The sequence below is a fragment of the Canis lupus genome, chromosome 25 (genome assembly GCF_048164855.1).
Source record: "Canis lupus baileyi chromosome 25, mCanLup2.hap1, whole genome shotgun sequence".
In the NCBI taxonomy this organism is placed as follows: Eukaryota; Metazoa; Chordata; class Mammalia; order Carnivora; family Canidae; genus Canis; species Canis lupus.
Genome location: NC_132862.1, coordinates 26,437,872 through 26,462,919, shown reverse-complemented (window position 1 = coordinate 26,462,919; position 25,048 = coordinate 26,437,872). Strand labels below are relative to the sequence as shown.

At 42.0% G+C, this 25,048-nt stretch overlaps 1 pseudogene; it reads right to left on the bottom strand.

The window, feature by feature from the left end:
• Nucleotides 1-2,562: 2,562 nt before the first annotated feature.
• Nucleotides 2,563-24,831, bottom strand: LOC140617394 (cationic amino acid transporter 3 pseudogene; annotated as a pseudogene).
• Nucleotides 24,832-25,048: the final 217 nt, after the last annotated feature.

Below are 25,048 nucleotides of genomic sequence, written 5' to 3'. Positions count from 1 at the left end.
TTTCAGTGCTCTAATAAGATCGGTGTTTTTCTTCTGTCACTCATCATCCCCATGTGTCACCACATTACACACACCACACATCCACCACAGCCTCTCATTTAAGAAGTTGACTGGATAATGCTTGGAGAATAAAGATTTTGAGAGTTCATTTTGTACATTACCCTGTTTCTGAGCAGGAGCCCATCTGAGGCATTCCACACCCCAGTGAGACGGTCATGCACAGGGCTAGAGATCCTGTGCCCTCGCATCTCCCCTGGTCACCCTCTAATCTCAGAAAATTCTTCTTTCTGCTCAATCTCAATCTATTTTATTTGACACTCACCTCTATTTATCACTCATTCTGATTGGGGATGAGGTACACAAATCCTCAAAAGCCTAAGAAAATTCTTAGATGCCCACCTGGTACCATTGTTCCATTGCCTATCTCGCCAGGTCTCTGGATTATAGGGTTTAAAATTTTTTGTTGTTCACTCATTAAAAATCATCAAATGATCCCTTAAGGAGCATTAATTTGGTTCCTACCAGGGTATAACCCCTTATGTAGAAATCTGGTCTCTCCTGAAAGCATTTGGAGGATGTAAGTATCCTAATTTCCATAACAGACAGTTAAGAATTCCTATTTCATCCCCCAACCTCCAGAGCCTCTCAAGTTATAACTCATTTGATGAAGCGACAGTACAGCCCTGAGACGGGGCCATGACTAATATGACCTCCTCAGTCTCTTTCTGTCCATCATATGAAGGATGGGAAAAGAATTGGCGGCCATCCCCACCACCCAATGCTTGACCCGGGGAGCCCCTGAGGACCAGACAGACCCCAGTGAGGCACCACAGGCTTTTCTCCCCACAGTGGGCAGGGTCCACACCCTGGCATAGTGACTGGAGTGGGAATCCTGGGGACAGAGGACACAGACCCCACACTTATCCCTCTTCCCCAAATTCAACTTCCACAGCCTAGCGCCCTCCTCTATCACTCCCAATTCCAAGATTGTCAGACTTGCCATAGTCCTCATCTGAGCCCAGACACCTGTCATGCATCATCTCAGGCCAGTGCTTCCCAAAGCTGAAAAAGCATACAAATCACTTGGGAGCCTGTTAATAATGCAGATTCTGATTCAGGAGGTCTGGGTTGGGGCCTGCGATAACAGGAGCTCTAACAAGCTCCCAGGTGACCCCCATGCTTCTGGTCCATGGACCACACTATGAAGAGCGGGATCTAGATGACTGTAGCAGGTGCTACAACTCTCTCCCAAGAAGAGTCTCTCTATCCATAACCACTGTCTGTCTATCCTCCAGATGGCTGTGAGAATCATATCTCATCCTTCCTGGGTCAGAAACCACACCCCATGGCACAATACACAATAAAACCTGAAGCATAAATTCCCTTCAAATGTGAGAAAACACACCCCTCACAAGAGTCTCATCTTTCATGACTCTTAGGATCTATGTAGCCTAGAATTACTGTCCCTTTTCCTTTCCAACTCACCTGCCCCTCTTCTATTTCCCAAATTACTCCATAAGCACCCACCTCCAGGAAGTGTCTCTTGACCAATACCTCTCTCTCAGTTTCTACTCATACCTTCCCTTCCAGAGTAATGATGCCTCCATTCCTATCCAATTATTGATATCTATTTTGTCCATTTTTCTCCATATGTGGGGTATCAATTCTCTTTCCCTAAAGAATCATAGATGCTCTAACAAGGTTTTTGCACCAGTCTCTCAAAGAAGCATCTAAAGTCGTGGGTAAATATATGGGTAATCCTGGCTCGAATAATTTTCCCTGCAGCCACCTACTTCCTGTTCGAAAGAGGAGAAATTCAGCAAGTGAGAAAGTAGCTTCCCTCCCTCCCTCCCAGCGTGGGCCCCATACATAATTACAGTAGAAAAACACTGGCCCTCCTATACCAAAGCATAAAATTGATGCATCAAGAAGGATGCGTGTTGTGCTCACACTGGAGCCAGTCTCATCTCCAGGGACTCCCTGGAGTCAGGTAGAGTAGGTTGGGGTTTCTATCAATTTCACTCCTCCCATTCCCTCCCACATCCCATGGGAAGAGATAGAGCAGGACCATGGAACATTATATCAGGCATCCTTCTGCCCCAGGACTTGTTTTCCCTGTTGATCTTGGAATGAACACTCTGCTTACCGCTGGGTCCAGAGGAAGGGGAGAACCTATCCCTGGCCCTGAGCATGATTCCACTGTAATGGAACAGACAGGACAGTCACCAGAACTCAGGCATAGCCACACAAAGGCAAAACTACAAGTGCCTGGGGACAGATCTAGCTGCTTGGTAAGGATACAGTTCTAGATGGTGAGAAATGCTGTTTGTCAAGGAAGTCCCCCAGAAGATAGCCTTAGAGAAGTAGCACACTGTTAGTCTGAAGGAAAGGAGAATTTTTGGTACCAAGGAAATGTGTAAGGCTCAATTCAATTTAACATGAATTTATTAAATGCTCATTGTATGCCTGGCCACCAGCTGGATGCCCTAGGAAGTGAACAGGTTATACTCCTTACCTATGACTATAATCAGGAACAAAAAAAAGACAAGAAAGATACACAGATAACTGGTATGCTATTTTTTATTTCAGATTTCTTCAGGTACAATAGACATAACTGTAAGATACTTAAAGTACACATTTGATATACATGTAATTGTGAAATTATTCATTTAGATTTCCCTCTGTGAAATAATTAATAATGGCATTTTAATCTAAATGTTACATTAAATGAAGGTGAAGTGTTCAAAGGACACCTTGTTTCCTTCCCTTCATCTATACACATGAAGGGGCTTCAGCTGGATCTTTGGTTTTCAAAGTGTGGTCTCTAGACCAGCAGCAGCAGCATCACGTGGGAACTTGTTAGAAATATAAATTCTGAGTTCCACCTCCACCTCCTGAATTTCAAACACTGGGGACAGTGGTCTAGCAATCTCTTTTCACAAGTCCTCCAGGTTTCATGGCACCCCATGAACTCTGAGCACCACTAAGCAGAGTACTGCAACTGGCCTCTCTCCACCTGGCTCTCTGTGACCTTTGATTAATGAAGACGTAACATGGAGCATATCAGTTTAGCTTCTTTCAACTTTTTGTTAGCTCTCTTATTTTGTCCAGAACAAACCTGACCACTGGACACATGAAATCCAACCTGCTCATACAGGAAAAAAAACTAATTAAAGCAGACTCTTCTGTGATGGCAAGTGAGGGATACTCAGCAGTTTTCGTGATGAGGAGTAAGTCTGTCTAATGTAGTGATACAGGATTAGCAAGGCAATAGGCTGCACATCTACAGCTGATGATTCAATCATCTGTCTCTGTGTCATGATTATCAATAGATTCCAAACATGGGGTAGGGGTGGGGGGAATGGCATGTTATTTATTGGACTTCTACAGCTCCAACAATGGGTTGTGGTGAAATGTGTGCAGGAAGAAGGTACAGATTATGTTCAGTAAAGGGACCTAGTTAAGAGAATAACAGAAGGACCAGAGGAAATCCTAGAATTCTTTAAGTAGACAGACTTGAGGAACTATCAGTCCTGATCTCTCCTGTTACAGATAAACAAGCAGAGGGACTGAGCACTTTTCAAGTTCACATTGGTAGTTAGTGGTAGAAACAAGACCGTGACCCAGGACACATGGCTCTCAGCTGTGTGCTTTCTGAGTAGGTGGACCAAAGCAGGTTTCTACTGTTGCAGTAGAAAAACTTCAAAGTCCAAGAATGCAGATGTCCCTAAGTACCAACAAAGGGGTTCTCAGCATGGGTAATGGGTTCAAGGCCAAAGTGCTTTGTGCTTCAGAGGAAAGCTCTGGCTGCAATCCACCTGTGTATGGCGCTGTTGCCCCCTCACACAGCCAGGGCTCAGGCTACACAGCCTGCTCAGTGCTCTGAACAGTTTTGTTTTCCTCTGCTTTTCCTCCTGGTATTCCCACTGCCTACAGCTTCTCCCTGCTGCCCATATGTGGTAAATCCTATCCCTGACGACAGCCAACTAAAAGTCCATTCCTGTACAAAGTCTTCTCTAGTTTCACCAATTAACCCTCACCACTGTGCCAGCCACAAATGATCATCTTCTACTCTGAATTCCCAAAATACATTATTTGTATATTACTTATGACAACACTTTCTACTTTGTGTTACAGCTTTGCTTTACACCTTGTATTAGAATACCAGCTTCTTACGTGCAGGGACCATATGCCATCTTTTTTTGGTCTTTTTCTAGTTTCTTTTATTTTTACTGAATATAATGAGCATACAGTGTTCTTATATTACTCTCACGTGTACAATACAAGAATTCAACAATTCCATGTATTTCTCAGTGCTCATCAAGATAAGTGTTCTCTTAGTCCCCTTTATTTAAATCACTCATTCCCCTACCCATCTTCCCTCTGGCAACTATCAGTTTGGCCCTCTATTTAGGAGTCTGGGATGGGGTTTTTTTTATTCTCTCTTTTTTCTTTTTAATTTTTTTTCATTTCTTAAATTCTATATAACAGTGAAAACATACATATGGCATTTGTTTTTCTCAGACTGACATATTTCCTTTAGCATTATACCCACCTGATCCATCCATGTTGTTATAATGGCAAGATTCTATTCTTCCTTACTATATATATATAATATATGTATATCTCACAACTTCTTTATCGATTCAGCTATCAGGGGATACAAGGGTTGCTTCTATATCCTGCTTATTGTAAATAACGCTGCAATAAACATAGGGTGCATATATCTTTTCAAAATCATGTAACTAAAATTCTTTCCAACAGAAAAAGAAACCATCAACAACAAAAAGAGGCAACCTACTGATTGGGAGAAGATACTCACAAGTGATAATTAATAAGGGGTTGACACTCAAAATACATAAAGAACATATACAGTGCAATACCAACAAAATAAATAATCCAAATAAAAAAAGGCAGAGGACCTAAATATTTTTCCAAACAGACATACAGATGGTCAATGGACACATGAAAAGATGCTTTGTATCACTAATCATCAAGGAAATACAAATTAAAACTGCAATCAGATATCACTTTACCTAAAATCAAAAATAGAAGAAAAGCAAGTGTTGGCGAAGATACAGAGAAAAATGAACCCTCATGAACTGTTAACAGGAATGTTAATGGTGTAGGCATTATGGGAAAAAGGATGGAATTTCCTCAAAAAAATTTAAAAAGAACTACCATGTGATCCGGTAATTCTGCTACTGGATATTTTCTTAATCGCTACAGCCACTGTGGGGATCATACTCACCAGACTCAGACAAGAATCATGCTATACTGACTGAGACAGCTACATCCTTCACTAGTGGATATTTAACCAAAGAAGAGGAAAATGCCTTCCAGCTTCTTCTAATACTAATTATGTAAATGTCAGTAAACAGTATAGACACAATTAAAACGTAGAAAGAAAAAAAAAGGAGAAAGAGCAAAGTCTCATCTTTCACTCTGCCGTAAATATGGAGCTCTATTAGTATTTTCACACCAATATCTCATAGGAGCCCTAGATTCCCATGTGCTCAAGAGTACTCCCCATTACTGTGCAGGGAACCAGACTGCATTCAGGTGTGATGATGTCAAACCAAAAATGTACTGGCACTGCTGAGTTCAAGGTCTATGGTTTGGCCTCTTAAGGCTGTGCTGGATCCCATAGGCGAAGTAGATAACAAACCCAGTCAGCATCCAGGCACCAAATCGGGCCCAGGTGCCAGCGGTCATCTGCATCATAAGGCAAACATTCAGAAAAATGCTCAGGAGTGGGAGGAGAGGCAGACCAGGTACCTTGAAGTGAAGGGGAGTGGAGTTCTGTGGCTGTCTCCAGATGATTCCAGTGAACCCAGTGATGAGCACCAGGAGCAGCACAACCACTGTGATCCACCCTGGGTCTCCAGAAAGCCAACCTGGCCACTGGGCGAGCACCAGGCAAAGAACAATCAGCAGCAGAACAAGCAGTGAGGAGCAAACATAGACAACTCGGCCAGAGAGTGGAGTGGGGGTGGGGCTGCCTGGAAAAAATAGTCCCTGTAGAGTTAGCTTCTCTGCTGCAGGTAGGCTCTCCTCCTGCACCTCTGCTTCATTTAGCTCATTCTCTTCTTGCTCCTTTGCTTCGTTTTCTTTATTCCTCCTCTCAGGCTGATACCTGATGATGAGAACACAAAAAGCTACCAGGGAATAAGATAGCAGGGTCGCAATTGACCTGAGGTCCAAGAGATCAGCGAGTCCAAAGAAGAATAATATGATTACTACAATAACATAAATGAATATCCTGAACACTAAGTGGGTGTATGTGCCAGTGATGACCCTGGCAAGCACAGGGAACAGGAGGCCATCTTCTGCCATCATGTTTATCACTAAAAGTATGGGGAACACAAAGCTGTAATACATGCTGACAAAAATACTACAGGAAACTGCAACAGCTAAAACATAGAAGGCAAGGCCCCAGCCAATATGGAGAAATGCCTCAGGCAAGGTGCTCCCAGGTCGGAGCTCGTAGTAAGGCACCATAAGTGTAAGTGCTGCAGAGATACCAAAATACACCAAGCTGCAGGTGAGCAGTGAAATAACAATGCCCATGGGGATGGAACGCTCAGGCTTGTGCGATTCTTTGACTCTGGTAACAAGAACACTGAAGCCTATAACAGCATAGAAACAGGTAGCTGCTCCACGGAGAATCCCCTGGAAGCCAAAAGGCATGAATCCTCCAGAGCCCAGAGGACCCAAGCTAGAGGTGTCACTGAGTCCAGCCTTTATATAGTCCTCTTCTGTGAGCTTCCAGTTGTGCAGGTCCCCCTTAACGAATCCAGAGATGATGACAAAACTGAGAACCAAAAGTTTCAACAATGTGAGCAGTTTGAAAACTATGAAGAACCCACGAAAACCCAGATTTCGAATTTCTAAGAGAAAAAACCAAAGGACCATAGTAAAGTAGACTAGATTATCTGCTAAGACTTGGGGAATGTGCTCTGAGATGCTCTCAGAGATCTGATTTCCAAAATGGTATTCAAAAATTAAGGTCCAGGCCCGGATCATCACGATTGCATCAATAAAAAAGGAGAGGATGAGGTTCCAACCCGTGATGAATGCCCAGAGTTCGCCTATAGTGACAAAACAGTAGAGATATGCGGAACCAGGATGCGGAACCCGGGCGCTAAACTCTGCATAGCACAGCCCAGCCAATAATGAAGTTAGGCCAGCCACCAAGAAGCATATCACAGTGGCTGGTCCTGCTTGACTACTAGCCACCTCAGCAAGCAGGAAATACACACCAACCCCCACTGTGCGGCCCACACCCAGGACCACTAAGTCCAGAGTGCTCAGGCTTCTACCAAATTCATACTCATAAATGTTTTGTTCCAGTGGGTGTCTGTGTACCAGCTTTTGACCAAACTTGTAAAGAGCTTGACGCAGCATTCTAGCTGGAATTGAAGTAGATTCTAAAGATCAGAGAGCTGTAGCAACATCTGGGATCCAAGAGTGTTAGATCTGGTTCAGTGAGGCTGAATTAAGCCAGGTTGGGTTAGGGCTGTGAAGGTTGAGTTGCTCAAGCTTCACAGTTGCTGCTTCATATTTCTTCTGGTATCTGTTATCCTTCCATAATGCCTAGGGAAACAATAAGTGTATACTGAACATTGGTGTTCAACCAACCAAATGAAACTCAAAAGTCACATGTAAGTTGGTTCAGGCCAAGTATCACAGGAACTGACACCAAAAGACATCATGAAAAAAAACAATTGTGCTTTCCCCCCGAGAAAAAGTACCAAAGACCATCCAACATTCTGCTTTAAAAAAAAAAACAAAACTGTATTTTTCAGTAGGCTCTATGCCCACCAGGGAGCCCAACCCATGGCCCAAATTCACAACTTTGAGATCAATACTAGAACCAGTATTGAGACTTGGACTCTCAACTGACTGAGCCACCCCAGGATCCCAAAATCCTCCTTTTTTACACACCACGTGACATAATCCCATTTGATCTCATAAATCATGTAGCTTCACGTACTAATTAAGACACAACAGAGCTTGTATGTATCATGGGATTTTCACATGCTGTGAAAAGTGTGTGCTGTGCTTGAGCATAGGTTATGACACATTAATTCATGGACTAGAGGGCCATGATGAAATTACAGACCCACTTTTTATATATCATCAGAGTTTAAAATACAAATATTGGTGTATCAATCTTAAAGCTCTTATCACTAAACAACAAGCACATGAGACAGATAAGGAGGCTCAGTTCTTAACTTATGGATTCTTTCTACACTATTTAAAGTGTCCCTAACCCACAACCAGGCTTCACATCCCCTCCATGGTTCCTACCGCCCCTTCTTCATAGTCTTTCCTTTCTTCATCATCTGACCTGTCCTTATTCCTCCAGCCTCATTCCCTGCCCAGTTCCAGCTCCAGCTGAGAAATTCAACACTTGCCCTGTTCCCTGCCCTCTAATGCCCTCTGGGCCCCTTCACTTAGCTAACTCTCACTTCTCTTTCAGTTCCCAGGTCAGCAGTTACTTCCCCAGGAAGCCTCCACTGACCCTTATGCTGCCCTTCTTATGTGCTCTCATAGCACCAGGCTTTGCCTCGGTGCCATTGATCCTAATATATCCAAATTCCAGGTCAGCTGCCTGTCTCCTCCATCAAACTGTGGGTTAGGTGTTCAATAAATAATTCTTGAACAACTGACCACACTGAGAAGAGAACCTGCAAGAAGCCATTATCCAGAATTCCTATATACTGGATATTAATATACCTATTTTGTAGTCAAGCCACCTTGATAAATATAGATCAGGTAAAGATAAACATGGTATTACATTCCTTGTGGAAGGTGAGCAAAATGGATAGTGAGAAGGGGAAAACAACTGTGATGAAACTTTGAATGCATATCATTCATAGCAGGTATGAACCACACCTAAGTGGTAAACAGTTGTTGGCCTTTGAGGACACTTGTTTAAAAATATTGGGCTGCTTTGGATTATAGACAACCAATACCCATGCCCAGTTTGAGAATCCCTACTTTTTGGAAGGCATAGGCTCAGGCACTATAATCCAGGTAGGATGTCCTAAAGCAGAGTTTCTCACTTCAGGGAACAGAGGCAGGCATAATGAAGACACCTGGGGGCATTTTCAAACTTCAATCTTCTCCCTCTGGAGATTCTTGTCCACTAGCCCTTACTTCCCATAGCTGCTCTAAACCACCCCAATTCACAAGAAATCATCCTCAAGTTCAAGAGGAATGGATTCTGAAAACTTCCTTCACAGGAGGCAGCATAGTTGAATAGCTAGGAGTAAGGTTCTGCAGGTAGACTGTTCAGGTTGAATCTCACCTCAACCTCATACCTGGATGACTCTGGTCAGATTAGTTCACCTCTTAGAGCTTTAGCTTCCACAGAAGTCAAATGGAAGTAAAAGTGAATACTGACAAGACAGTGGTGAGGAGTAAGTGAAATGATGCCTGTAAGCACTTACCTCAGTGCCTAGAAAACCATCAGGACCTAATATGATTACCTAGTATTTAATATTGAAACCCAGTCAAAAGTAATCAAATTTTGAAAATCTATCAGTCTGTATAAATGTGCAGACTCAAAACCATCCACTAAAACGCAAGCTTCTCAGCTAGCCCTCAAAGACAGTGAAAACTGTTTTATTCCATATGATTCACCTTCAAATGTTAAGGACTCTAATTAGACACCCTCATACATACTGGTGATAACACACGGGGGGTCCTAGGCCTACTACATTAGGCCAGGCATGGATAAATGCAAGATTCAATACAATAATAATAATTAAAAATAACAGTAATAATAATGTCTTTGCCCATCTGGAACAAGGAGTACTGGGTACTATGAAGGTAAGAACAATGAACATATAACAGAAATCCTGGATCGTGACTATATGAACTTGGGTAATTTGATTAATCTCTCTAAGCCTGAGGCTCTTCATCCATTGACTTGACTTCCCTCACTGGATCAACATGAGAATTCAATAAGAAGATATAAACCATCACACACTGCTGGTAGGAATGTCACTGGGGGACCATCCAGAAGCACAAGCTTAGTGGAATTAAGAATGCACACACGCTTGTGCACTGTAGTTGTTGAATGGGTGAATGTATCTAAAACATATATAGAATGTGGACTGGAAGAGCATTTGTTAAATACACTAAAGCAATTGCCTCCAGGAGGGGAAATGAGAATAGAGATAAGGATGAAAGGGGAAAATAAAATGCATTGAAAGTAGCCTGACAGGAAGTGATGGTCCTAACATACCATAATGGAAGAAGGGACTGACTCCACTCTGTGCAACGCAGGTTCAATTCAGGAATCCAGGAGAGGACCTGGTACAGACCCCGATAAATGGCGGGAACTCAGTAGATGTAACATGAAGGGGAACCAGAATTCTGTATTCATCAGGATACGGAGAATACAAAGAAGGAACCTGCCAAAGAAAGGGGGAAGAGCAGGGAACATGAGGCACCCTTCATACTATTCCCTCTGAACCCATTTCCCTTTTCCCAGATCCTCTTTCTCCTTCAGCTCCTTCAACTATCCTTGGAGGCTCCTATATTTGGCACTAAGGAAGTTTGTATCGTGTTTCTTTCTCTAGGGAACAGTCCCCAGCCAACTACCTCCCAACAAAGACACAAAAGTGGTTCTTCACATTGTTAAATCACAGAGACCCCTGAGGTTGGTCACCTCAAAAAAAAATGTGTTACACTATTCTGAAGTCCATCCATGGACCCTGAGTGAGATCCAGAGGAGAACCATCTGAATGGCAGGGTTGAAGAGGGCAATACTTTAATAATTTGTTTCTCTCAACTGTGTTGTGCAAGGTGGTCCTTGTGCTCTTCCCACTATTACTGAAGAGGAAAGAGAGATGCCTACAGAAAGTATGAAGACACAAGAGAAGCAACCCAAAGAACAAAACTTCTAGGAATTAAATAACCATGTTTTATGACTCCAACAGGAGCAGGCAAAACAAAAAAATGAACAAGTAAACATATAGAAGAGAAAACAGATCCATGGTGGGGAATTCTGAGAGAGCCTACCACAAGTCCAGCTTCAAACAACACAGAGACACATGGTCCTCAAATGCCAGGTTCAGAAATGCCCATTCTCATACAATAATCTACAATTATTCCAATGGTTTATACTCAGTCCAAACTCTGACCCAGCTGTCAGAGCCCCTCCCTAATTCTCCCCCTACCCTCAGGCCCATCAGCTCCTTCCTAACTCAGCTCATCACATCCTGAATTACCCTTTCTGGGATGAACCTGTGGCCTGGGTAAGTACCTGCCCTGCCAGGGAGGTCCTCCTCACTCCTTTCTGTCCTGTCTTGACCCTGCAGACTCTAATAATTTTCTACAATCTTTCTCCGGCCTGCATGTATGAAGCCTTTCCTTAGCCGTCCTGGCTATCCCCATCTCCAGCCTTCTTCCCCTTCCCACCAGCACTTACAGCCTATTCTGATGATCACTTGAAAGTAATTTTCCCAGTCAGTTGGCGTCATGAGTGTGTTCCTTAAATTCCTTGATACTCAGAAGGCTTCCAGAGCATTGTGCCAGGCTCTATATACATCCTCATTCTGGATTCCACACTCCCATCTCCAAACCTTATAACCCAGGACAAGGATCTGCTCAGAATTATACTAAGTAACCAAAAGAGGCATTTAGGACAGAGAAAATGAATACATAGATGGATTGATTAACTACTATATCTTGAGATTCCTAGAAGAAGGGTTGTTTCATTTTGTTTTGTTGGATAAAGAGAAAAATCCCAAACAGTGGTATAAACAGGAAACTATAACATACACTATCACCTATTTCAAGAGTGTCCCAAGGACATTTCCTAATGAGGGCCCTGGGTCTGTGAATCTCAGTTTCATTAGGAAACAATCTCTCCCAAGAGAGTGTACTTGGTAAAGGGGAGGTGTTTAAGAAATGCAGAAAGGGGCCAGGGAACATGAAGCCAGCTTCTATGATTTCCATAATGGCCCCCCTTCCCTCCTTCCTCCTTCCAGTGTATCTCTCAGTCTTTAAGCTTCTTCCAAACTCCAGAAGTTCCATCCCATGTTGCCTGGAAGAACTCTTGTCGAGTCCAACAATTCACTCCCTAAGTTGCCGGCTGTCTTGCTTTCCCAGCCAGCAACCCCACCCCACCCCCAATCTCCTTTGTCCCTAAGGTCATTGTGTTCACTCTTCTGCCTCTGAGAAGGGCACTGCCCTCACTCTGGACCTTTCCTTTCCAAACATTTTTCCAAAGCACGAACTCCCACTGGTTTCCATGGTAGGAAGTTAATACTCATATCAGTCAGGAAGTTGGCCTTCTGGATCCTCCTGAATAGCTTCAAAGGTAGTTTGCATACTAGCTACTTTGCAGGAAGTTTGAGAAAGATTTAAAACAAAGGCTAATGATGCTGTTAAATGATGATTTTCAAGTTCTCAAAGTGTCAGAGACATGGACTGAAAATGCAACATCACCAGAGATGATACAATCCTCTAACCAAGTATAGCTCCCTCTTGATCCCAAAGTGCATAAATAACTCTCGTCCACCTTTAAATCTTTTTAAAGATTTTATTTATTCATTCATGAGAGACACAGAGAGAGAGAGAGAGAGAGAGAGAGGCAGAGACACAGGCAGAGGGAGAAGCAGGCCCCATGCAGGGAGCCCGACGTGGGACCTGATTCCGGGACTCCAGGATCACACCCTGGGCCAAAGGCAGGCACCAAACCACTGAGCCATCCAGGGATACCCTACCTTTAAATTTTGAGACAATGAAGCTTACAGATCCAATCAAACCCGTGGCTCTCAAACAAAGTCTTTTGGAAAGCTAGGCTTCCCCAGAGTTCCTGAAGTCTTAACTCAAGCAGCCCTGTAATTCTGGTATGGAGCACTCAGAAATACAAGAAGAGACTTTGAGTTAAGGGCAAGAGTTTGAAAGAGTAATAACTATGGTGCATGTCTCACCAACACTTCCATAGTGATACAGTTCACAATACGTATGAAAATGCAAACAGAATGAAAACAGGCTGAGCCTCATATCCAAGGGTAAAAAAAAAAAAAAAAAAAAAGTTTACAAACGCAAATGAAAATGTAATTTTCCCATTTTCTCTTTCTGTTTGTAGAAGTCTGTGTTCAATCATGGTCCTTCATGTATTCATTCAACAAGTAAGCTGCCCCCTATTTATTTTGTACTATGGATAAAGTAAAGAAAAACATAAACATCCTTCCACTGAAGTTGCTAACATTCTGCAATAGGAAGCAAATTAATAATCACATTACTAATAAGAATATATATTGTGTCAGATTTACAATCATTGCTGCAGAGAAAAAGAAAGCCGGGAAAGGTTAGGGGGTGTTTAGGGTGGGTGTTGTGATTTTAAAATAGGTGATCCAAGATGGCCTCATATTCACACTGTTGTGGGGCCATCACCACCATCCTTTTCCAGAACTTGTTCATCTTCCTCAGTTGTAACTCTCTATCCATTTAATAGCAGCTCCCCATTCTTCCCTCCCTGCAGTCCTTGGCAGCTACCATTATACTCCCTGTCCCTAGGAATTTGACGCCTCTAGGTACCTCATGTAAGTGGAATCATATAACATTATCATCTGTGGGATCCCTGGGTGGCGCAGCGGTTTGGCGCCTGCCTTTGGCCCAGGGCCGATCCTGGAGACCCGGGATCGAATCCCACATCGGGCTCCCGGTGCATGGAGCCTGCTTCTCCCTCTGCCTGTGTCTCTGCCTCTCTCTCTCTCTCTCCCTCTGTGACTATCATGAATAAATAAATAAAATCTTTAAAAAAAAAAAAAAAAAAAAAAAAACATTATCATCTGTGACCAGCTTATTTCACATGGCATAACGTCTTCAAGGTTCTTCCATGTTGCAGCATGTGTCATAATGCCCTTCCACTTTAAGGCCGAATAATATTCTATTGTGTGTATATCCCACATCTTGGTTATCTAATTATCCATGATGCACATGCTGCTTGTTTTACGAATATGCTGTCATAGGTAACGCTGTTATGATAAATACAGGTATACAAATATATTTTGAGTCCCTGCTTCCAATTCCTTGGGATATATACCCAGAAGTGCAATTGCTGGATCACATGGTAATTGTATATGCAATTTTTTGAGAAATCACAATACTGTTTTTCCAAGCGGCTGCCCCATTTTACATTCCCACAAGCGTTTAATTTCTCCACATCCTCACCAACACTTGTTATCCTCTTTGTTTTTAATAACAGCCATCCTACTGGGTATGAAGTGCACTTGGCTAGTTTTGAGGAATAACAAGGAGGCCTATGAGGCCAGGACAGAGTGAGTGAGGGAGAACAGGTAGGGGATGAGGTCAGAGAGAAAGCAGGAAGCCAGATGCTTCACATAGGGTCTGAGAGTTACTGTGAAGCTTTGGCTGGATATGATAGAAGCTTTTACACTGGATATGATAGAAATCCTAGAAAAACAGAGCTTCACATGTTGTATACCGATTTTCATGATCTTTGAACTAAGTATTGGGGTCCAAGGAATGACTTCCTCCAGAGTTTGAAAACAAGGCATGGAGACAGGTTTTGCAGAGCTCTCAATAGCTGCCTGGAGCTTCTGAAAACACAGTGAGGACTGAACAAGCTGCATGCTTCCATCTGCCTCCCTCTCTAGATGCCAAAGAAAAGATGTCATATAGCCTCCCATGGGACAATGACATGACAGATTTCTTTCCCTGAAGCTACTCACTTTATGGATTGTATCTACATAGGACTCTATCACTTTATCAAACAAAAGGCATTGTAATATCCTTCACTATTGTAGGTTATTCCCACCACTATTTTGGATAATAGAGCTGACAGGGAGATAAAGGGCATTTTTTCCTGGAACCTGGTGAAATTAAGGACTGCAAGGACAGGGGTAAGTAGACTCTCACACAGGGAGCAGGAACCATGTGAATCAGGCACTCAGAAGCCTTACAGAATTAAATTGATGAACCCAGTCCCCTGCCCCAGATGCATCAGAAAGGACTGTCAGAAATGTCTGAGGTTCTCAGAGCTGGAGAGAGAGAAAAGACCCCCAAGGGAGCCTAAACATACATTTCTGAAAGGCAAAGAATACCTCTTATAACCACACTTCACCAGGTTGATGGGTTGAAAGCTTCTACATCCAAATAAGAAGTCCAAGGAATTAGACAGCTTCTCAACAACAAAATAATCTGGAGTGAATGGCTGCCCAACCACTGTCAATGGTGTTCTTAGGATTCAAATGGGGGTAGAGGAGGGAAGGATAGTAAACTCTGGAAACCTAAATAACTAATTTCTCTCAGCAAGGAAACAGGCTATGTACTCCTAGGTTTTTCTGTTTCTGGTTTTTCCACACTTACTTCACATCATAGTCCCCATCTCATTTCCCTTCTCTGTGCACTCTTTATAGAGGTCCTGGATTACATTTAACTTTCAAACATGTATTCTAAAAATGGGACTAGAACATAGGAGGAGGCCGCTCTTTCTCCCGTCCTCAGGTAGAAAAATAATAGACCTAAGTAGCAGTGAAAGTCTTACATCATTCATCATTCATTCATTCATTCAATAAATATTAAGTACCTTCTAAATGCCAGTCCTAGTGTTTGACCCTATGTACACAATGGAGAGGAAAAAGAGGTGTTTCCTGTCTACATGGCACTAATTGTTTTTAACAATGTTCTTATATAGTATTCCTACCCAAATGTGAACCTGAATCTAATGATAAAAAATGATCAGTCTCAACTTATTCCTATGTATCTTATGATTTTTGAAGATCTGTACACTGAAACCTATAGAACACTTACAAAATAAATTGAGATGACACAAAGAAATGGAGAAACATTCCATGCTCATGGATTCAAAGAACAAACATTGTTAAAATGTCTATACCATCCAAAGCAATCTACACACGTAATGCAACCCTTATCAAAATACCACCAGCATTTTTCACAGAGCTAGAACAAACAACCTTAAAATCTGTATGGAACCACAAAAGACCCCAGATAGCCAAAGCAGTCTTGAAAAAGAAAGAAAAGCTGGAGACATCACAATTATGCACTTCAAGCTATATTACAATGCTATAGTCATCAAGACACTATGATACTGACACAGAACAGACACATAGATGAGTGGGACAGAATACAAAGCCCAGAAGTGGACCCACAACTATATGGTCAAATAATCTTTGACAAAGCAAGAAACAATATCCAACGGAAATAAGTCAGCATCTTCAACAAGTGGTGTTGGGAATACTGGACAGCAACATCCCGAAGAATGAAACTGGATCACTTTCTTACTCCATACACAAAAATGAAGTCAAAATGAATGAAAGATCTAAATGTGAAACAGGAATCCATCAAAATCCTAGAGAAGAACACAGACAGTAACCTCTTTGAACTCAAGCATACCAACCTCTTACAGACACATCTCTAGAGGCAAGGGGAGTAAAGCAAAAATTAACTATAGGGATTTCATCAATATAAAAAGTTTCTGCACGGTAAAACACAATCAACCAACCTAAAGGACAACCTACAGAATGGGAGAAGACATTTCCAAATGACATATCTGATAACAGGTTTGTATTCAAAGTCTATAAGGAACGTATCAAATGCAGCACCACAAAAATAACAATCCAGTCAAGAAATGGTCAGAAGAGATGAACAGACATTTGTCCAAAGAAGACATCTAAATGGCTAACAGACAGATAAAAAGATGGTCAACATCACTCATCATCAGGGAAATACAAGTCAAAACCACCATGGGATATAACCTTATGCCTGTCAGAATAGCTAAATATAACAACACACAAAAAAAACAACAGGTGTTGGTGAGTATGTAGACAAAGAGGAACCCTCCTACACTATTGGTGGGAATGCAAACTAATGAGATCACTCTGAAGAAGAGCATGGAGATTCCTCAAAAAAGTTAAAAACAGAACTACACTTCATCCAGCAACTGTACAACTAGGTATTTACCAAAGGATACAAAAATACTGATTTGAAGAGGCACATGCACACTGATGTTTATAGCAGTATTATCAACAATAGCCAAATTATGGAAAGAGCCCAGATGTCCATCGATTGATGAGTAGATAAAGAAGATGTGGTATCTATATACAACGGAATATTACTCAGACATCAAAATGAATGAAATCTTGCCATCTACAACCTTGTGGATGGAACTAGAGAGTATTATGCTAAGTGAAATAAGTCAGTCACAGAAAGACAAATATCATATGATTGCATTTATATGTGAGATTTAACAAAACAGATGAACATAGGGGAAGGGAAAGAAAAATAAAATAAGATGAAAACAAACAGTGAGGCAAACCATAAGAGACTCGTAATGATCAAGAACAAACTGAGAGTCCTGGAGGGAGGTGGTAGGAGATGAGCTAAATGGATGATGGGCTTTAAGAAGGGTACTTGTTGTGATGAGCAATGTGTGTTGTATGTACATGATGAATCACTAAACTCTATACCTGAAACCGATTTTAGCCTATGTGTTAGCTAACTAGAATTTAAACAAAAAATTTGAAATAAAAATGATCAGTCTACAAACAGTGCGTTCCACAGAAACTTGACTTTCTATAAAACAACTGACCTGTGTTGTTCAAAAACTGTCAGTGGCAGGAATGGCAGGAATGGCAGGAACAGCAGGACGAGGAACTGTTGCAGATGAAAGGAAAATAAAGAAACATGACAATGAGATGCAATGCAGAGCCCTGGACTGCACCTCAATCAGGGAGAAATATTTTACTATAAAAATTGAATAATAACTAATCTTTGAATATGGACCATATTCTCACACACACACACACACACACACACATAGTGGAGAGAGCAATAAAATGTGCCAATATATCAACAACTGCTCAATGTCAAAAAGATAAAGGAATGTTAATGCTACTATTCTTGCAGCTTTCTGTAGGTTTGATAATTGTGAAACTAAAAGGGTAGGAAGAAAACAACAATGTCCCAGTAGCAAAGGTTATGGTTTCTCCTTCCCTAGATGTCCTTTATAAACAAGCTTGCCGTGACTTTTGGATGGAACCAATTTTTATCCAGGATGATCTAGCCCCAAGTCGGGAACATTAGATCAGAGGAGTGAGTAGGAAGACAGTACTCCCATGTCTTTGACTTACAACCATATTTGTCAGCAAGCAAAAATTACTGGAAAAAAAACTACAACCTTGGCTCATGTTACCATGCTTATAAAAACTCTATCCTCTTTTATTGTTATTTTGTGAGACTGACACAAACTAATAAACCAGGGCCCTAGGCTTGAACTCTAGAGGCATTGGGGAATATGTGAAAAGGTTGGAGGTAGAGAAAAAATGGTGTCTGGCATATAGGGGAACCACTTATATGTGCAATATTTATGGTCACATGAACAGAGCCATGAAAGGGAACAAGAATTTGAGCTGTAAGTAATATGCAACGTTATTTCATTTAACCCCTAAAAATCCCATGACCTAAGTATTATTCTTCTCTTCGAGACCAGGTCACCCTCTGCCAATGTCTCCCTCTCCTCCCATATACATAGTGATGGATCAGAGCTGGAAGTACTGTGATGTTAAGTCTGAGAGCTCCATCTAAACATATCCTGCTAAAACAAACCAAATTTGGGGCCAAAATGTCTCCAGATCATTCATTCATCCATTCATTCATTCATTCATTCATTCATTCACTTTCACATATTTTTGTCAGCATAAATGTGCCATGATACTTTTTAATAAAAAAAAAAAAACCTGCTGAAGACAGATTCAACGGAGTGGTCATATACTCAAAATGTATGTTTTGAAACAAAATTGGAAATAATCCTTTGGCATTTCCAAAGAAAATGTGAATTCCGTTTTTAAATGCATGCCGAACAGAATACTCTTGTTATAAGGATTAATTGCCACTATCTTCTCTATGGCATTCCATTTCATAGAATAATTTATAGTTGCAGACTGAAATATTACATTTCGTTAATTTGTTTAATATTTTTATTTTATGTTTTTAATTTAAATACAATTGATTAACATATAATGTATTATAGGTTTCAGAGATACAGGTGAGTGAGTCATCAGTCAATATAAGACACCCTCCTTGACTAAAAATGAGCAGTAGTGTTCCCCATTGTGACCCATGTCTGTCACCAGCTCTAAGCCCATAGCACCTAGAGCATTGAGAATATTTATTGATCACTCATAGAAACAATCACTAGATCTATGGACATCAAGCATCATTACAGACTTCTTTGTCTCCTTGTGGATCACCTCACTGTATTTTTTAAGTTATTAACAAATACGGACTTGACATAAGGAATAATGGGCATTGTGAACATGCTATTACCTTAGGAAGATCAATAAAGAAGATAAAGGATTGCCTTTAAATTTTAGCTTCAAAACAAAGAAAACCCTAAATATGACCAGAAACAAGGGTATTGACAAGGCAGCCTCTAAGGACTTTATTCGGGATAATAACATAAAAGTTTTGAATACATCTAAGGAATTCCAACTGAAACCATTGGTTTCAGATATTTGGAGATCACCAACCTCACCCTCAATTCAATTCAGCTGACATGAAGTCACATGGACCCTTAGCGCCTTGTCCATACAACCTCTACCTACTAGGTTCCTATGGTTTGCCAATATTGCATATCCAGGGCCAACCTCCTGCCATACTCCGTGGTCCACCCTCCTGGTCCGTAAAATTGGTAACCCTAAATACAAGATACTCTCACCTCTCACTCAGATTCACAAGACAAGGCCCTAAATCACATTCTTCCTGACTACTACATTGCCCCAGAAAACTGAAGTGGGAGTACTCCCTACTGTCTTTCTGGAAAATGACAGTTTCTTCAAGTCTTAAAAAGACACACACACACACACACACACACACACACGCACACACACACAGAGTTTCCTCCTCTCTATCTGATCCAAACTTCTAAGATGGTATTTTAAGTCTTTCTTTGCACCGTTTTTACCACTTTCCTGCTAACAAACTTTTCTGTGTCTCCTGCTTGAACAGAACAAGTTTTTCCCCACACATGCATGTCTTGCGGGTGTTAACATCAGCCCTTACACTGCCTAGAACACATTCTTCCCAACCCTGTTCAACATGTCTCTACCTCCAGAAATAGCTTGGGCACACCTCCAGATAGATATCCAGTCTCTCCATGAAGCTCCACTTGCTCCCTGATCTCCCCTCATTAATGTCCAGTGGGCCTGGAACTCTGCACTGGGAGAATTCCTAGTTAGGGAAGAGGGTAGGAGTAGTAGGTGGTGAGTTGGAGTACAGGAGCAGAGCTTCTGTGTGATGACACTCTAGCTTGCCTTTCCTTTCCCTGATGGAGCCTGAGGTACAAAGAGTTAACTGGCTACAGCCAAGGAAGGACCCTAGACTCTAAAGCCCATTTTGGCCAAGACAGAAATCTGACAAAGATCTGAGGTCCAAGTCTCTTTCACCACCACGAAGTGAAAATACAAGGGAAGTAACCCAAGTCAGTTGACACAAAGTGCATTACCTATGACATTTATGATTTGCTCCAGTGTCATCTCCTTGATGTGTGACAACTGAACAGACAGGACAGAGTTTTGCTACTTCCACTTTTTACTTTGTTTATAAAACAAGTCACCTAACACTTTAACATTAGACAACATGACATGATTCTCCAACTTCAGTAACTACATGTAGGGCTAGTCTACAGAAGGGGGGAGTGTACAACAGTCAAAGGATTGAATGGGGTGTAGAATAGCATTTTCACCTGGTTTCATTATTATCCTTATAGTGTAAGCACCCAGAGAAAAGATATTCCTGGATTTGTTACCTTTTTTCCTATAATCTGTAAATAACTACACAGGTGCATTCAATGTATTTTGCATTGGGGCTAAACAGAGACATTGGATGGTCTCTCAAGTAAAGACCACGTAAATTTCTACATAAGAAAGACTGGATTCAATCTATTAAAGATCAGATTTCCACTAAGTATAATGAATACAAAGGCAAATTCCAAAGTAGAAAATTCGGGAACCACAGTGATTCTTTGTACAAAAGAAGTCAAGCAAAGAAATATCTTCCTTCCCTCTAATTTATCAATACCACCACCAATATCCCCAAATCCTCACACACTCAGTTACACACAGTGCAAGACAATGGTGGCATATACAGAATTCCACTCTCTGGGAACTTACACCTTAGGGCATTTCATGAACACCTCCCCACCTGCTGAAATAAGTAAAAGATAGGTCCACTATGAACCAGAAAGGACATTCCTAAGTAAGAAATGAACAGTCAAGGCAAAGGCATGTGAGATCCCACTTGGCTTACTAGTAGATGAAAGGGAAGGGTACTAAGGACCACATTTTCCAGTGTTGGCAAGGCTAGTGAAAATCTTCTGTGCACTGTGGGTCAGCCTGAGAAGACTGTGTAGAAGAGGTGGGAATTGATATTGTGTATAACTATAACCATCTTGATATTGTGCATAACTGTTGCCAAGGAAAACATCACTTCAAGCTACATCTTCACTTGGGCCATGATCCAATAGGTAGAGCTCCCTTAGGCCTTCCTTCTATGCCCCCCACCAAAACCACAAAACAAATTCCACCACACATTGAGCCAGTAAATCCAGTTTGCCCAAATGGACAAATCCACTTAAATATTTGCTACACCTGTTAATATAAATCCAGGTACTAAAATATTATGTTAATGATAATGATGCTAATAATTCTTCTTAGTACTGGCCTATGCAGGAAAGAAAGAGGGAAACCATTGTAGTAATAATAAATGTGTAACTTCTCTCCTAGAAAAAGAGAAGGAAAGGTCAGATAACTTCCTTCAAAGGTTGGAAAGAATGCTGAAGTAACCAAATTCGCTCATGCTGAATAATATCCTAATTTATCTCCCAGGAGTCCTGTGAAAACCACCTCACCAAACGTATCACTTACCAGGCATCCTCCCACCTATGATCTTACTTCAGACTACATTCTGGTTACATGCAACTTAGAAGAAGCCTTTGTGTCCCTTTCTAAAATAAAAACTTCTAGATACAACCTGCTTCATCTTCTCACCATGAGCCTAGAATGCCAAATTGTCCAAGTAGATATTACTAGGTGCAACCAAGACTTGAAATTGAAGGCATGGCAGCTCCCAAACTGTCTGCTCATTAGACCAAGAGGAAACACAGGCACCTCCTCCTACTCACATACCTACCCTACCACCTCCAGCACTACACCTCTCAAATCCCATCCCAGTCTAGCAGAGGCTGAATTCCAACAATGAAAATCTATCCTGATGCAGACTAATAGGCTCCAAACCAACTATATGTGGACCAAATCCATCCACCCAACAGATTCCAAAATCTATGTAGGTAGAGACTAAAACATTTTGCTTCCTCCTACAAAATACACGGAGTCCCTGCCAGCAGCAGCAGTATGCTAGTAGCATTGCACCATTAATTGGGTAAACAATCAGATAACCGGGGCTTCTCTAGAGGTTGTAGAGACTCTGTATTATCTAGTATAATTCTGGGGTGGTTGTGAACGGGTGGCTTTTCTTAGTCCCTCTGGGATAATTTTAGAAAAGATGGAGTGAAATGCAATATTCCTCATTCACGGTTTGACTCATTTACTGGTTTAGATTCAGTCAGAATCCAGTGCTGGAAATTCTTCATATTTCTATCACACCAAAACAAGAGGATAACCTGACAAATCATAAAAGCCTGGGCTTCTGCTCCTAGAAGTCTTCAGAAACAAGATGAGCTACCAGGAAGAACTAGAGTGAGATTTTCCAAACAGGAAATAGAAAGAGAATTGGGAAAGCTACCAAGGGTGAGTAATTAAGGGATGAGATAGTGATAGGAGACATTGATGTCAACAGTGAAAGTCGCTTTCTTCTCTACATCTCTCTATGATTCTCCAATCCATTTTCTCAATCCTGAATCCTGCCTACACAAAACACCTAATAAATGTCCTCAGAAGAAAGCAGTAGAAGGAAATCCATCTACCTGTCCACTTCACTTTCCAGACTACAAGTATAGTGTAGGGGAGCACTGATTCACAGTCCTTTTTTCCAAGAAGCCTTACTAAACACCTCTGCTTTTTCCCCTAAATTCTCCCTTTCTTTGTAAGCCCAGAATCATGAGATCCATCCAGTGGTCTAATCAATCACTATAGTGTTTCTACATTTAGACTAGTTGTTGTAGGTGTTCAGAGCCTACGGTGCCTTCTTTCCATGAACATCCTCCCAACACACACCCTCAGTAATATGCTGCACACAACATGGCTTAAGAAAGGCTGACAGTCTGTCTGGATATCTTCCTTCATATCTTCAAATATGTCTTCCTGTCCTCCTCTTAAGGACTTTTCTATTTCTCTTTCCATCCTGTCTCAACAGACTAGCCTTGGATCTTAAAATAGCTCTAGGAAGATGCTCTACGTTACCACCATGTTCTTTGGAGAGAGAATTGTTTTTGCTTTGTTTTCAATTATATTCATTAGAGAGATGAGAGAGAGAGAGAGAGAGAGAGAGAGCGAACACAAGCAAGGAGGTAAGGCAGAGGCAGAAGGCAGAGGCAGAGCAGACTTTCAGCTGAGCAGGGACCCTGAGGTGGGGCTTGATCTCACTGAGCACATAACACCCCTGAAGTGATAATGGAGAGACATGGCCCAAGAACTGCTAGAGGACAAGAGAAAAACAACCTATAAATCAACATTTTCCACATAAAATCAAGATAAAAGGTGTGCATGGAAAAGTGTTCTCTGGGCTTCTAGTGTTAGCCTATGGCCCACAGCATACATGGTGGTGGAGAGGTAGGAAGTGTAGAAAACAGTATAGGTTCCAAAGGCCTTCAAAATTAGAGTTGCTGATATATTTTGTGATAACAGCAAAGTGTTTCTTGGTGAGTCAGTGTTTTAATGATCACTAGGCAGTCACACCCCAGGGGACTTTGGTAATTTTTCCTCCTAAGCCTGACCTGGACTATAATCCATCCCCACTACAACTTTTTAAATTAGATAAGAAAGGCAGGGAGATACCTTCAGCAGCTATAAAAATATTTAGCTCCCTGAGCCAGGAGGAAGAAGCCCCTCAAACCCACCCAGGTGATGGGGAACCACCTTACCAAACTGGACCTGCTCATCTGCGAAGTCCACACCAATGTCCTCCCTAAGAAGATGTGATAAAGAGACTTCCAGGATCTCCGATGAGAAAAGGAGGCAAAACATGGAGGCAGCAGAGTTAGGGGGAAGAAACTTTACTCATTCAAAGAGCATGTCTAAGCACACTGCGTGCTGGGCCCTGTGGGAGAGACATAGATGAGGAAAGCAAGCTGTGCACCAGGTGAGAAAGGAAAGGACCAGAAGGAGGGTGGGGTAAACAGGTGGGAGGACCCTGGAGGAGAAGTGCCGAGGAATAGCCTCCCCTAACTCAGATTTTCCTTAGCAGAGCTGAGAACCTGTCTAGTCTGGAGGAGAATGTGTAGACTTCCAAATCCCCCTGATCCCAGCAAACCTACCTGCCCTTCCCAAACTCACAAAGCCTCTGATCCACACCCCACCCCTAAACCAAAGTCTGGCTCTGGCGCCATGAAATACCCTCTGCTCAAACCCCACTGGGCTTCCATACCCAATGGTGTCCCAAGCCCAGGCTTCCTCCTCTCTGGCTCTGTCTCAATTTCCTACCAGGTCTTTAAACAAGGAAAATCACTCACCCAGGAGATTCATCTGCCTTCTAGGAGAAATACTTAGAAGAAAGTGCAAGACAAACCCAGGGACAGGAAAGGAACTTGGCCAGGCAGAGTCAGGACTTGGAGCAGAGCTCACAGGGTGCCCTCAGGAAGTTGAGGCCCTGAGGAGGCAAGGTCCTCATGGAGGAGGGGCCTCAGGAGTCTGAACACTAACCAGGCTGGGCCTCATTTTGTTGGGGCCAAAGGGCAGAAGAGGTCTGGGAAAGATGTGAATTAGGAAAGCGGTGGCTGAGCTGGAACCCTGGGGGAAGGCTAGAGGTGGGCAATGGAAGACTAGTGGGGCCCTACATGGTGAGGAGGTGGACTACGGGCTCA